The sequence below is a fragment of the Bos indicus x Bos taurus genome, chromosome 6, assembly GCF_003369695.1.
Source record: "Bos indicus x Bos taurus breed Angus x Brahman F1 hybrid chromosome 6, Bos_hybrid_MaternalHap_v2.0, whole genome shotgun sequence".
Taxonomy (NCBI): Eukaryota; Metazoa; Chordata; class Mammalia; order Artiodactyla; family Bovidae; genus Bos; species Bos indicus x Bos taurus.
Genome location: NC_040081.1, coordinates 19,876,893 through 19,890,692, shown reverse-complemented (window position 1 = coordinate 19,890,692; position 13,800 = coordinate 19,876,893). Strand labels below are relative to the sequence as shown.

The window sequence follows — 13,800 nt, the reverse complement described above, 5'->3', positions numbered from 1 at the left end:
CTTTATGTCTGTTAGAAAGCTATTAATCAGATAAGAGAGACACCTCAAGGCTGATGGAGTTTCACCAGGCCCCTCTCCCACAACATTCATTTTTGAGAGAGGATGGCACGAGGTGTGTCTTCCCCCATCCATAAAACAATTGATATGAATACTGGTTTATTGACCTATTATCAGCCCAAGGTTTGAGAAAAGAAAAAAGTTAGTCTTAGGTGGAACCATTTTGAAGAAAGGCAAATTCCAAAGCAAATAAATAGTTTCATTAACATAGCTTAAGAAAAACATTTCCAAAAAAAGAAAAACATTTCCATAGAAAAACCTCCTTCTAATTTTGTACAGAGAAGGAAAAAAAAAATCTGACACTTGTAGTTTGTTTCCTCCTGCTGCTTAAGGGAGAGGTAAAACATGTCTGGCAGAAAGTGAAGAACTAAAGAGCCTCTTGATGAAAGTGAAAGAGGAGAGTGAAAAAGTTGGCTTAGAACTCAACATTCAGAAAACTAAGATCATGGCATCTGGTCCCATCACTTCATGGCAAATAGATGGGGAAACAGTGGAAACAGTGACAGGCTTTATTTTCTTGGGCTCCAAAAACACTGCAGATGGTGACTGCAGCCATGAAATTGAAAGATGCTTGCTCCTTGGAAGAAAAGGTATGACCAACCTAGTGAAGTGAAGTGAAGTTGCTCAGTCCTGTCCAACTCTTTGCGACCCCATGGACCATAGCCTACCAGGCTGCTCAGTCCATGGAATTTTCCAGGCAAGAGTACTGGAGTGTGTTGTCATTTAACAGAGACATTACTTTGCCAACAAATGTCCGTCTAGTCAAGGCTATGGTTTTTCCAGTGGTCATGTATGGATGTGGAAGTTGGACTCTAAAGAAAGCTGAGCGCCGAAGAATTGATGCTTTTGAACTGTGGTGTTGGAGGAGACTCTTGAGAGTCCCTTGGACTGCAAGGAGATCCAACCAGTCCATCCTAAAGGAAATCAGTCCTGAATATTCACTGGAAGGACTGATGCTGAAGCTGAAACTCCGATAATTTGGCCACCTGATGCGAAGAACTGACTCACTTGAAAATCTTTCCTGGATGCTGGGAAAGATTGAGGGCAGGAGGAGAAGGGGACAGCAGAGGATGAGATGGCTGGATGGCATCACCGACTCAATGGACATGAGTTTGAGCAAGCTCCGGGAGTTGGTGATGGACAGGGAGGCCTGGCGTGCTGCAGTCCATGGTGTCACAGACAGTCAGACATGACTGAGTGATTGACCTGAACTGAACTGAAAAAACGTCTGACACTTGCAGCCTATATTCTCCATTTGGAGACTGCTGGCCTTCCTGCCTGTTACTCTCAATAGGATTCAGTTTCTTGAGTCACAGATCCATTTCAGAATCTGGTGAAAGCTATAGGCCCTTTCCCCCACCAAGCACATCATATAAAGTTTGCTTAAAATTTTGGGTTGTCCACTGACCTAAGTGTGTATGGCCTTTGTGTTAAGACTTTCTGTTAAAGCAGAATACTACATATTATGGAAAAATATTCATAATCACTGGGGAATGACTTTGGGGCTAATTTGTGCTCAGATAACATCATCAAGGAGAAGGCAATGGCACCCCACTCCAGTACTCTTGCCTGGGAAATCCCATGGACGGAGGAGCCTGGTAGGCTACAGTCCATGGGGTCGCTAAGAGTCGGACACGACTGAGCAACTTCACTTTCACTTTTCACTTTCATGCATTGGAGAAGGAAATGGCAACCCACTCCAGTGTTCTTGCCTGAAGAATCCCAGGGATGGGGGAGCCTGGTGGGCTGCTGTCTATGGGGTTGCACAGAGTTGGACATGAGTGAAGCGACGTAGCAGCAGCAGCAGCAGCAGCAACATCATCAATTCTTCAGAGCTTATTGTTATGATTTAATTGAACTAAGTACTCTTTGCACAGTCATTTAAAAAAGAAAAAGAGTCTTCTGTATTGGGCATTGAGCAAAAAAGAGGATTATAGAAAGGTTATAATACCTCCTCCCTATGTATTTTCATTCTCTGTTCCAATTTAGATGATTTTTAGCATATCCACATACTCAGGGCAGATATGGTCATCAAGATATATGATGTTAATGACCTTCCAGTAACATAACTTTACCATCTGAATCTGAACATTTATATGGACTGTGCCCTTTATTATTTTAAGCGTAGGATGAGATGAAGAGAACAAGATATTTCATAGAGGAAAATCCCTAATATACCTACTGACATCTGCTTTGTCCTTCTTTATTTAAAGTTCAATAAGCCTAATCAATACATACAAATTTTTAGGGCTTCCCTGGTGGCTCAGTGGTAAATAATCTGCCTGCCATTGCAGGAGACACGGGTTCAATCCCTGATTCAGGAAGATCCCACATACCACAGATCAACTAAACCAGTGCATCACAACTATTGACCCTCTGCTCTAGAGCCTGCAAAATGCAACTCCTGAGCCCACACCACATCTCCTGAAGCCTGTGCATCCTAGAGCTGTGCTCCGCAAAAAGAGAAGCCACCACGATGAGAAGCCCGTGCTCATCAACTTCAGAGTAGCCCCTGCTCTCTGCAAATAGAGAAAGCCTGCACAGCAAGGAAGACCCAACACAGCCAAAAATAACAAATAAAATTATATTTAAAAAATAGTCTTTAGTTTCATGCTTTGGAATGTCTCTGTCTCCTGAGAACCAGGAAGGAAATAAGATGATCTAGAATTACAGTCACAGAAGTTTAAAACTCAAGAGTATAAGTCATCTAACCTGATATTTTGGCTTCACAAGTGAAAAAATGTAAGACACAGAGAGGTTAAAGTAACCTTTCCAAGATCTCTATAACTTTTCCAAGTTCTCCATAACAGATTCTTTACTCTCTCCTTGTTAGAAAATTATTCATTCACATAACATTATCAGGTGTCATTGTAACTCCTCCCAATAGAGTGGGTGAGAGTATATTTTTTCCACCTCATTGATGTTGGCCTTGGCTGCGTGACTTGCCAATAAAATATTAGTATTAGCTTAAACTTTAGATATGTTTGTCTAATTTGGTTTGTCTTCTTGCAGTCTTGGCATTTCATCATTAGAAGTTGATAGGCAGCTGCTGAACCCAGATGATGACAACATGTGGTACACAGATGGAGTGCAGAGTCCAATCAAGCTGAACCAAAAGCATCATCATGTCTAAGATCAGATGAACAGCAGCCAGCGAGAGAGTGTGAGTATGTGCATGCTCAGTCATGTCCAACTCTTTACAGCCCCCAAGAACTGTAGCTCACCAGGCTCCTCTGTCTAAGGCATTTTCCAGGCAAGACTGTTGCAGTGGGTTGCCATTTCCTACTCCATGGGACCTTCCCGGCACAGGGATCGAACCTGCATTTCTCACATTGGTAAGCAGATTCTTTACCACTGCGCCACCTGGGAAGCCAGACCCCAACATGCAGATTCATAAACAAGAACTGTCTTTGTTATTTTAAGTCCCTGAGAAGTGGAGGACTATATGTTATGCAGTACTATCATAGTGAAAAAGCAGGTTGCTGCTGCTGCTGCTGCTAAGTCGCTTCAGTCATGTCGGACTCTGTGCGACCCCTGAGACGGCAGCCCACCAGACTCCCCCATCCCTGGGATTCTCCAGGCAAGAACACTGGAGTGGGTGAAAAAGCAAGTTAATAGTCTCCTAAAAGATTAGCCAAGGTACAATATTCAAATATTTTTTTTTCAAATTGTGTTAATTGTAATTTAATTTGCATGCATATAATAGAAAAACTCAAATAACAATGGCTTAATCAAAATTGAATTTTACTTCTCTCAGTTAATGCAGTCTAGAGTCAGGCAATTCACACTAATAGCTTAGTGATTCTCTGAGGTCATTAGGCTTTTCCTGTGCATGGCTCTGCCATCCTTAGGATATGGCCCTTGTCTTAATGCCCCAAATTGCTAGGACAGCTTCTGTATCAAAGACTCAGGAAGAAGAATGGGAATAAAAGGGACAATACATGTTTCCTCTTTCAAGGAGAATTCCTACAATTTCCACAAAAATCTCTGCTAAGATTTTATTGGCCAGAACTAAATCAAATGACCATACCTGGATGCAAAGGAGATTGAAATATAGACTTTCCCTAAACAACAATGTACCAAGCAAAAATTACAGGATTCTATTACCAAAAGGGAAGGGAGAATAGATACTTTGAGGCAACGAACAGTATCTGTCATAGTGGACAAATATTTATTGCCCTATAAGAAGTGTCCAATAAATGTTTGGTGAATGACTGACTAAAATGTTAATTAATTTTCATGACCTAAATCACCAAAAGGGGAAAAAAATAATTCAGATTTGATTATATACTTCATTTAAAATTTGTTTTCTTGTAAACATGATGTTTTTCTATGCATTATAAAAGTTTGCAATTCCATTCAGCCAATAGTACTGGGGATTACAATGTGAAAAATCACTGTGCTTGGAACTGTTAGGATCCAGACAAGAAGAAGACACAATCCCAAGCTGCATGAAAGTCTGACTTTAGAGGAAGGTATTGTGGGAGAGCCATTGAGTTTACAAGCAGTATGGGACCCTTTCCTACAATAAAACTGTTTTCTATCTCAGGGGTCTCCTTTTGGTCTCACTTTCTGAGGACTTTCTCTAGTGTCACTGAAGCCTATTCAGCTCATTAGTGGGATAACCCAGAATGTCCTGGAATTTAATTCTTTGTGTTTGTAAAGGGGTTGTTTTATGCATTGCAGGATTATTCTGTTTATCACTATGTTTAACCAAAGAGATTGAGTTATTCAAAAGCCTTCATTTTATAATAGATATTCTAAAGTTAAAAATTAAAAATTAATGGAAGTACAGGCACATGAAAAGATGCTCAACATTGCTAACTATTAGAGAAATGAAAATCAAAACCACAATGAAATATCACCTCACACCCATCAGAATGGCTACCACCAAAAGGTCTACACATAACAAATGTTGATGAAGATATGCAGAAAAGTGAACACTTGTATACTATTGGTGGGAATGCAAACTGGTACAACCGCTATGGGAAACAGTATAGCGGTTCCTTGAAAAACTAAAAACAGAACTATCATACGATCCAGCAATTTCACTCCTGGATATATATCCAAAAAAAATTAAAAACATGAATGCAAAAAGATACATGCACCCCCAATGTTCATAGCAGCATAATTTACATAGCTAAGATATGGAAACAACCCAAGTATCCATCAACAGATAAATGGATAAAGAAGATGTGCTGAGTAATGGACTATTACTCAGCCATTTAAAAAAATGAAATTCAGCCATCTACAACAGCATGGATGGATCTAGAGAGTATTATATCAATACTTAGTAAAATAAGTCAGAGAACGATAAACACTGTATGTTATCACTTGTACATGGAATCTAAAAAATAAAACAAATGAATGTATACAACAAAATAGAAGCAGACTCACAGGTTTAGAAAACAAACTAGTGGATACCCGTGGGGAGAAAGGAAAGGGGAAGGGCAAGAGAGGAGTAGGGGACTAAGAGATACAAACTACTATGTTTAACATTGAAGAAGGAAGTGGCTAACCACTCCAGTATTCTTGCCTGGAGAATCCCATGGACAGAGGAGCCTGGCAGACTACAGTCCATGGATCACAAAGAGTCGGACACGACTGAAGTGACTTACGACTGAAGCAACTTAGGATGCATGCATGCTAAGTCGCTTCAGTGTAGTCCGACTCTGCGTGACCCCATAGATGGCAGCCCACCAGGCTCCTCTGTCCATAGGATTCTCCAGGCAAGAATACTGGAGTGGGTTGCCATTTCCTTATCCAGATTCCTAATAACCAGTGCATAAAAGGAAATAAGATGGATAACCTAAGTCACCATAGGCCAGACCAAAAAATTAAAGGAAAAAGTTTTAATCTTATATCTGATTAAAGATCAGTTCAGTTCAGTCACTCAGTCATGTCCGACTCTTTGCAACTCCATGAACCACAGCACACCAGGCCTCCCTGTCCATCACCAGCTCCCGGAGTTCATGTATGCTTGCATATTGTATAGAATGGATAAGCACCAAGGATATACTTATACTATACAGCACAGGGAAATATAGCCATTATTTTATATCTTTAAATGCATATAACGTTTAAAACTATTGACTCACTATGCTCTACACTCAAAACTAATATATTATAAATCAACTATACTTCAAGAAACTATTTAAACATAAAAAAAATTAACTGAAGTATATGATAAAAGTCATAAACATCTTGAATATACAGAGCTATTTTAAATTTTGTTGATTTAAATAGAGGATGTTAATATATGGATGTTTATCTCCCCTGAATGTAGGGCCATAACATAGTAACCTGGACCAGATTTACCAGCCACAACAAATATTAATAACTAGAAAAGTGTAAAAAATATAAGAAAAAGTGTTTTCAGGCTTGGGATAACAGGAAATGTAGAACTACTATCTCTGATACAGATGAGAAACAAATGAGATGAGGGCTACATAACCCTGGCTTTTTGCCTAAAGACATTCTACTTTTTGGTACTGATAGGGGGACCCCAAGCAAAGCACAGTGATCTCACTGAGCTAAGAAAACTTTCTCAACCTGATAAAGGGCATCCATGAAGATTCATCACTTTCTCTTGAAGATCAAGAACATGGCAAGAACGTCCCTGCTTTCTCTACTCCTTTTCAATATTTACTGGAGATGCTAGTCAGTCCACAAAGCAAGAAAAGAAAGAAAAACCACAGAGATTGCAAAGAGAGAAATTTGCAAGCAAACTGATCATATATATACAAAATCTTAAAGAACCTAAAAAAAATTACTTGCTAATGAGTGACTTTAGCAAGGTCCCCAAATCTGAGCTAACATGCAAAAATCAACTGCATTTCTATATACTGACAACAAATAGTTGGAAAATATATTATAAAACATTTCCATTACAATAGTATCAAAACCATGACATTTTAAGGGGTAAATATAATAAAATATGTGCTTGCATATATGTTTATTGAAAACCCCATAACATTGCAGAAACAAATTTTAAAAGACCTGAATCAGTGGAGGAATATATGATTTCATGGATTAAAATGGCAATTCTCCCAGTATCTAGATTCATTTACAAAGTAATCCAAATCAAATCCCAACATATTTTTGGCAGCAACTGACATGCTGGTTATATAATATATAAGGAAATGTGAAGGACCTAGAATAATCAAGTAATTTTAGGAAGGAAGAACAAAGTAAGAAGATATATACCACTGGACTCTAAGATCTATTACAAAAAAATTAACTAAGAATGAGCTATTGGTGAAAGAATAGACATACACATCAATGGAACAGAATGTAGAGTTCAGAAAAAGATCCACATATAAATGGCCATTTGGTTTTTAACAAAGATATTAAGGGTAATACCTTTAATTAATTCAATACCTTTAATTACAAAGGTAATTCAATGGGGGAAAGGACAGTCTTTAAAAAATGATGCTCAAACAATTAGATACACATATGAAAAGAAACCAGCCTGGATCCTTACTTCATACCAAGTAACAAAATCAGAATTAAATGTAGACTTATACTTAAGAAATAAAACTTAAAACTTCAGTAGAAAACATAGGAACAAATGTTTTATACTCTGGGATGGCACGAGTCACAAAAAATTGATTAAGGTGTTCACTAAAGAAAGATGTGGGCTCTTTAATAAACATTGTCAGGAAGATGAAAAGGTAAGCCGCACAGTGAATATATTCATGTTACATGTATTTGACAAAAGAAGTGAATTTGAAATAAAGAACTTTTGCAATTTGTTAATAATAATATGAACAGCAGCCCATAAACATGGGTGAATATTTTATAAAAGAAAACATACAAATAACTAATGAGCACATGAAAAGACACTTAATATCTTTAGTCATCAGGAAAATGCAAATGAAACTGCAATTAAATACCATTACAATGATCAGTAAATGGTCTGACAACCTTAAGTATTGAAGAACATTGAGTAAAAATTCTCATACATGGCTGCAGGAAACGTAAAATGCTACAATCAGTTTAGCAAATAATTTGTTAATTTTTACATTGTCCATAAAAAGTACTGTATCCATAACAAGGAGAACTAATTAGCCCTCATAGCCACACGTAGTATCAAGTAGAAAATGGTTCTAATAGTATTGAGTACATTTTAAAGTATTTGAATTAGCAAAATGTCTTAAAGAGAAATGTGTAGTCTTGTTTTTACATCTATTGGGAGATGACATTGTTAGGTGGCTCTACAAATGTTAGTGAAAGTCGCTCAGTTGTGTCCAGCTCTTTGCGATCCCATGGACTATACAGTCCATGGAAATCTCCAGGACAGAATACTGGAGTGGGTAGCCTTTCCCTTCTCCAGGGGATCTTCCCAACCCAGGGATTGAACCCAGGTCTCCTGCATTGCAGGCAGATTCTTTACCAGGTGAGCCACAAGGGAAGCCGTAAGATATTAGTTAAGGAATAAAAAATGTTGTAATAATGCTAACAGACCAGGTCAATATACTATGATGACAAGATGTAGAAGAAACTATTAATTTTCAAAATACATCACTTTAAGAGAGACAAATGGTTGCAAAATTTAACCATAAAAAGAAATAGCCTAATAATAATTATCATGATTTTTAATCTACAGCTAAATTCTATACCCACTTCTTCATCCAATAATCAACTGTTTGATAACAGAGGTCCTGTGACCTTGTCTAGTTTGAAAAAGTCTGTTTTCTTTTTTTAAATCTCCCCTGGAAATACTATTAAAACAGTATTACCAAAACCTTAGGAACATATCAAATTAAGTATAGTAAAAATATTATACAGCAATACAAGGAATATTGATGATATTAACCTAATTTACTACATTAATATTTTAGAATACATGTAAAGTGAGTCCCTTGGGCTGCAAGGAGATCCAACCAGTCCATTCTAAAGGAGATCAGTCCTGGGGTTCTTTGGAAGGAATGATGCTAAAGCTGAAACTCCAGTACTTTGGCCACCTCATGCGAAGAGTTGACTCAGTGGAAAAGACTCTGATGCTGGGAGGGGTTGGGGGTGGGAGGAGAAGGGGACGACAGAGGATGAGATGGCTGGATGGCATCACCGACTTGATGCACATGAGTTTGGATGAACTCTGGGAGTTGGTAATGGACAGGGAGGCCTGGTGTGCTGCGACCCCATGGACTGTAGCCCACCAGGCTCCTCCATCCATGGAATTTTCTAGGCAAGTGTACCAGAGTGGTTTGCCATTTCCTTCTCCAAGAGATCTTCCCAGCCCAGGGAACCCGGGACTCCCGCATTGTGGGCAGATGCTTTACATCTGAGCCACCAGGGAATCCCTACATGTAAAGATATATGTGATTTAAAAGTTGTATAGTTCTTGTATTTGTTTTATCTACTGTTTCAGGTGTTCAGTCATGCTAAATGTGGAATTGCTGCTTATCTTTTTAAAGTAAATTTAGTTAAGCAACCCATCAATGTAAATATATGACTTTAGTAAGTAAAATTATGAATTCAGTAAGCTTTCCAGGTGTCTCAGTGGTAAGGAATCCTTCTGCCAATGCAGGAGCCACAGGAGATGCGGGTTTGATCCCTGGATCGAGAAGATCACCTGGAGAAGGAAATGGCAAACCACTCCAGTACTTTCGCCTGGGAAATCCCATGGACAGAGGAGCCTGGCAGGCTATAGTCCATGGGGTCACAAAGAGTGGGACACGACTGAGTGACTAAACAACAACAACAAAGCTGAAAATCAAACGAAGTGCAAACACTTTTAGTTGTTCCTCTCCATACACAAAATTCAAGGGCATCACAAGACATATAATCAACTAGAAATATATGGGGAACTTACCAATACATAAAGCTCAAGGTTAAATACTTTGCTCCTAGCACAGAGCCTGACACAGGAAGAATCTGGTAAATATTTGTTAAATAAATTAACACAAGGTAAACTGTGAAGAGGGAATTGAATTACAAACAGACTTCTAGGTTTACAAGCCGTGACATGTTTCATAAATGTATATTTTCCAATGGCTCCACAGAGCATGATGGATTGCAAAGGGAAGCCAAGCTAGAATGTTAATTTTTTTTTAATAAATGAAGCACAATGTGACTAGCTCATATTTAGCAAATTACAAATTAATTGTGATAAAAATTGAGAGACAGTGAGTTTCCTTGAAGAACAGATGTAAGATTCCCAGTTCCAAATCTAACCCTTGCTGGACTAAATTAGAATATATATTTATCACTTCTTTCAAAAAGATAGTCACCATGATGGTATTAACATATATATTTCAATGAAAAATTCGATTTACACTTTTCACATGGTTCCAAATTTGTTTCTTAGTTTGGAAATCAAGAACAACTGCATAAATTACAATGCATTTAAAGGTGGGAATTTTTTTTCTTATACAGTGACTTTCAGAGCAATGTTCTGTTAGTAACTAACTCAGCCAGGAAGGTTTTGGAAAGAAAAATATGTTGCAAATATGTATAAGTATATTGTCCATAAAATGCACACAGCTTTCAGAAATATAGTTTTATATCTTAAGGAATATAAAACCTCATAGAGAGAAGAATTTCTGTACTTTCTATAAACGAATAAAAAACATAAGATCCTGGAAAATGTTTTGTGTTAAAGTTGGAGAGACAAAATTGTTACTTTTCCTAAGATTTGGCTTATCAAGGAAGCTTATATCCCACAGGTTTAGACCTTTGAAACATCAACAGTTTTAATGTTTATCAGTAACACTGAACTTTGCCTCCCATTGAATGGCATGCTTTGCTAAAAAGGGTGTGTGTGGTGATCATAATTCAACAGTTGTAAGTATTGTTGTCGTTCAGTTGCTCAGTTGTGTCCAACTCTTTGCAACTCCATGGACTGCAGCACGCCAGGATTCCCTGTCCTTCACCATCTCTGAGTTGGCTCAAATTCATGTCCACTGAGTTGGTAATGCCATCCAACCATCTCATCCTCTGTCACCCTCTTCTCCTCTTGCCCTCAATCATTCTTAGCATCAGGGTCTTTTCCAGTGAGTTGGCTCTTTACATCTGGTGGCCAAAGTATTGAAGCTTTAGCTTAAGCAACAGTTCTTCCAATGAATATTCAGGGTTGATTTCCTTTAGGATTGACTGGTTTGATCTCCTTGCTGTCCAAGGGATTCTCAAGAGTCTTCTCCAGTTTGAAAACATCAGTTCTTCGGTGCTCAGCCTTCTTTATGGTCCAACTCTAAAATCCATGTGTGGTTATTGGAAAAACCATAGCTTGGACTATATGGACCTTTTTCAGGAAAATAATGTCTAAGTATGTGAAAGTGAAAGTGAAGTTGCTTAGTCATGTCCGACTCTGCGCGACCCTGTGGACTGTAGCCTACCAGGCTTCTCTGTCCGTGGGATTCTCCAGGCAAGAATACTGGAGTGCGTTACCATTTCCTTCTCAAGGGTATCTTTACGACCCAGGAACCGAACCCGGGTCTCCCGCATTGCGGGCAGATGCTTTAACTTCTGAGCCATCAGGGAAGCCTAAGTATGCTGCTGCTGCTAAGTCACTTCAGTCGTGTCCGACTCTGTGCGACCCCAGAGAGGGCAGCCCACCAGGCTCCCCCGTCACTGGGATTCTCCAGGCAAGAACACTGGAGTGGGTTGCCATTTCGTTCTCCAATGCATGAAAGTGAAAAGTGAAAATGAAGTCGTTCAGTCGTGTCCAACCCTCAGCGACCCCATGGACTGCAGCTTTCCAGGCTCCTCCACCCATGGGATTTTCCAAGCAAGAGTACTGGAGTGGGGTGCCATTGCCTTCTCCAGCCTAAGTATAGTGACCACTTTATTTTCAGGAAGCTATTTAGATCAGTGGAAACTCTGCAGCTATGTCATTTAATCTGGCCCCAGAATCATTCAACATTACCAAAGTTGCAGAAGTGGAAATTGCCAATATTCTTTTGTTTTCTAGCTTCTTTTCAGACTTAAGTACATTTCCTTTTTTGCTTATATTCTATAAAAGCCCTCAAAAAGTAGCTGTTAGAGAGTTGTGTACTCAGATAAATAATATTTTATTAGATCAAAGGAGCATAAATATAATATTGTCAAATAAAGAGAATTTTAAGGAGGGACTTCCCTGGCTACCCAAGGTTAAGACTCCAAGCTTCCACTTAGCGGGCACAAGTTTGGTTCCTGGTAGGAGAACTGAGATCCCATATGCCTTGTGGAGCAATGGGGGCGTAGGGGAGAGGGTGTTAAGGAGGCTCATCCCATCGTTAGCATCTCATCTCATTCATTTCTCACAGTATGCATTGCCACTTCCCTCTTCCCTCAATCCCTTCTCAGGTCCTTATTCCCTGTTAACTATTCTACTTTTCTGGATTATGCTTGTACTTACCTATACAATACTATTTTCTATTTCTTCTTTAGGACAAAACCCTCAGAGCTACAATACACCCAGCTAGGAAAATCATTTCCCAGCCTTGCTTGTAGCTAGGCAGAGCCACATGATGAAGTTTGGCCAAAGAGATGGAAACAAAAGTGGTGGAGGAGACTGCCTAGAAGGCTTCTTGAAGATGCTGAGAAGTGGACCCTTTTTGCCCTCCCTCCTGCTGGCTTCCCTGGTGGCTCAGATGGTAAAGAATCTGCCTGCAGTGTGGGAGACATGGGTTCAATCTGGGTCGGGAAGATCCCCTGGAGGAGGGAATGGCAACTCATTCCCGTATTCTTGCCTGGAGAAGCCCACGGACAGAGGAGCCTGGGGGGCTACAGTGCATGGGGTCACAGAGAATCGGACATGACCGAGTGATTAACACTTTCCTCTGCACTGCTGACTGTAGGGTAGAAGTAACAGGCAGTGTTTCCACAGGCATATGGGAGCAGCGCTAGTGTGTGAAGGATTATGGAGCCAAGACAAGATGACCACAAAACCACCACACTAGCCCTGGAATGCCCACTTCTGTGACTTCTTTTGGAAGAAAAGTGAAATACCAAATTTTAAACACCACGATTGGACTGTTTTTTGCGGCACACAATTGCACTTTTTGTGGCAAATGGATAGCAGGCTTGAATATGGTAACTGTGCACAGTTTGGGCTTACCCAGCGGCTCAGAGGTGAAGAATCCACCAGCAGTATAGGACATGTGGGTTCAATCCTTGGGTCAAGAAGATCCCCTGGAGGAGGTAATGGTAACGCATTCCAGTATTCCTGTCTGAAGAATCCCATGTACAGAGCAGCCTGGTGGGCTACAGTCCATAGGGTTGAAAAATGCTGGACACGACTGAAAGAGCCGAGCACACACACAGGGGACAGTTGAGTGAGGGGACTGTTTACAAGCGTGTGAGCAGGACTAAAGAAAATGAACACATTTACCAACTTCAGGGAAGCCTGTTTGGCCTCTAGGCCTAAGGAATCAAGGAAGCAGACACGCCCAGCAGGCAGTGAGTGACTCAGGATAACAGTCACCCTGGTCTCACCTTCCACCTGCTCTTTTCTTCTGCTGTGTCTCCTATTGGCCGAATTAACTGTAAATGAGAGGGCAAAGGTAGTCTGTTGAAATAGTCTATACAAGTCTGCCTCCAAAGGCCCAAGGCAGGTCGGAGAAGGACAGAGAATGAACCTGGAGGAGCAAATAGGAACCGTTCAGCACAATGGCTTCATTACTTTGCTGCTTTCAACTCCATTCCCTCACTTGCCCCCAGTTCATCCCACATTCCATTGTGGGGCTAATATTATCAGTAATATTATCTCTTTGCTTAAAATTCTGCAGAGTATCCTAGTTTCCTAGCAAGTGAAGTCCA

General features: G+C 39.8%; 1 long non-coding RNA gene across 1 annotated transcript in view; it reads left to right on the top strand.

Annotated features, from left to right (window-relative positions):
* The window catches only part of LOC113894064, a 32,915-nt gene extending 20,241 nt beyond the window's left edge, over positions 1-12,674 (top strand). The window contains exons 2-3 of the long non-coding RNA XR_003511453.1: positions 3,070-3,220; positions 12,430-12,674. This is a non-coding gene — a long non-coding RNA (uncharacterized LOC113894064). The remainder of the gene's footprint in view (positions 1-3,069; positions 3,221-12,429) is intronic.
* The last annotated feature ends 1,126 nt before the right edge of the window (positions 12,675-13,800 follow it).